The sequence below is a fragment of the Branchiostoma floridae genome, chromosome 11 (assembly GCF_000003815.2).
Source record: "Branchiostoma floridae strain S238N-H82 chromosome 11, Bfl_VNyyK, whole genome shotgun sequence".
NCBI lineage: Eukaryota > Metazoa > Chordata > Leptocardii > Amphioxiformes > Branchiostomatidae > Branchiostoma > Branchiostoma floridae.
Window position 1 is genome coordinate 20,873,636 of NC_049989.1, and position 1,263 is coordinate 20,874,898.

The 1,263-nt window shown below is 43.7% G+C and overlaps 1 long non-coding RNA gene across 1 annotated transcript in view; it reads right to left on the bottom strand.

Moving 5' to 3' along the window:
• LOC118426297 overlaps window positions 1–804 on the bottom strand; it is a 2,548-nt gene extending 1,744 nt beyond the window's left edge. The window contains exon 1 of the long non-coding RNA XR_004832376.1: window positions 692–804. This is a non-coding gene — a long non-coding RNA (uncharacterized LOC118426297). The remainder of the gene's footprint in view (window positions 1–691) is intronic.
• Window positions 805–1,263: the final 459 nt, after the last annotated feature.

Below are 1,263 nucleotides of genomic sequence, written 5' to 3' on the forward strand. Positions count from 1 at the left end.
CATGGGGCTGTGTTGTTTTTGATTGCAAACTTAAAACACCCACAAAAATTGAAGAGCAAAAAAAACAAGAAAGTTATTGTCTACGGAAACAGCTGGTGCCTGATTGTCTGCAAAGTAAATCTTAATAAAACAAAACAGGCACTAAGAATAAGATGCATCAGCCAAAGCCACCCTTCTGCCATGCCTTATATGGCCGTGTGTTCTATGGGGTCCTACCTGGTAGTGGCTATGGTACAAGGTCACTCTGTCAGCAGGGTTGAGGGGGTTCAAATGTTAGTATTTCTATTACTTATAACATCCATATGGGCTTCTTTCTACATGTTTCATGTGTGTCTAAAAGACACTTTATTGACAATGCCGTCTTCCGAGATACATAAAACTACCTGTAAATGCTCTTTTTAAAGCAGTTAAAGATGAATGTATGGCATACCATCTCATTTCATTAAATATCCAGGATTTCAACATAAATAATGCTGAACTGAAGATTTTGAGACATAAAAACAGAGTTAAAATCAGAGCTCGATCCTTTTAAATTGGTACACACTGCCTGAATTAAGAATGGACATGCATGTCGTCAAGGCAAGTTAGATGGAAGTTTTCCTCTCTTTTTGTGTTACGAAGATGGAGTACTAAGAAAGTGCCACATAGATGTGGCCTCACAAGCAAATCGATGACTTAGTAGAGAACTCACCATGAGGTTGTAGAAGGTGTCTCCCATGGCCTCGTCATAGAAACCCTCTTCGCGCTGGTACACCTCGCTACTGGTGCCCTGTTTCTGCAGCTGGGGGAGCAGGTACATGTAAGTACATTCTATGTCAGCATTAACATGCACAGAAACACACACATGCCACATACATATTCACACACATGCACACAAACATACACACACACACACAAGCGCGCGAGTGCTGGTACACCTCGCTACTGGTGCCCTGTTTCTGCAGCTGGGGAGGGGAGGGGGGCAAGTAAGTACATTAGCATTAACATGCACAGAAACACACACATGCCACATGCATATTCACACACATGCACACACACACACACACACGCTGGTACACCTCACTACTGGTGCCCTGTTTCTGCAGTTGGGGAGGGGAGGGGGGCACATATGTACGTCAGCATTAACATACAGACACACACGTGCACATACACAAACACACACACACACACAACATACACACACACACACACACAGACACTGGTACACCTCGCTACTGGTGCCATGCACACATACACACACACACAAGCAAAAACACACACAGA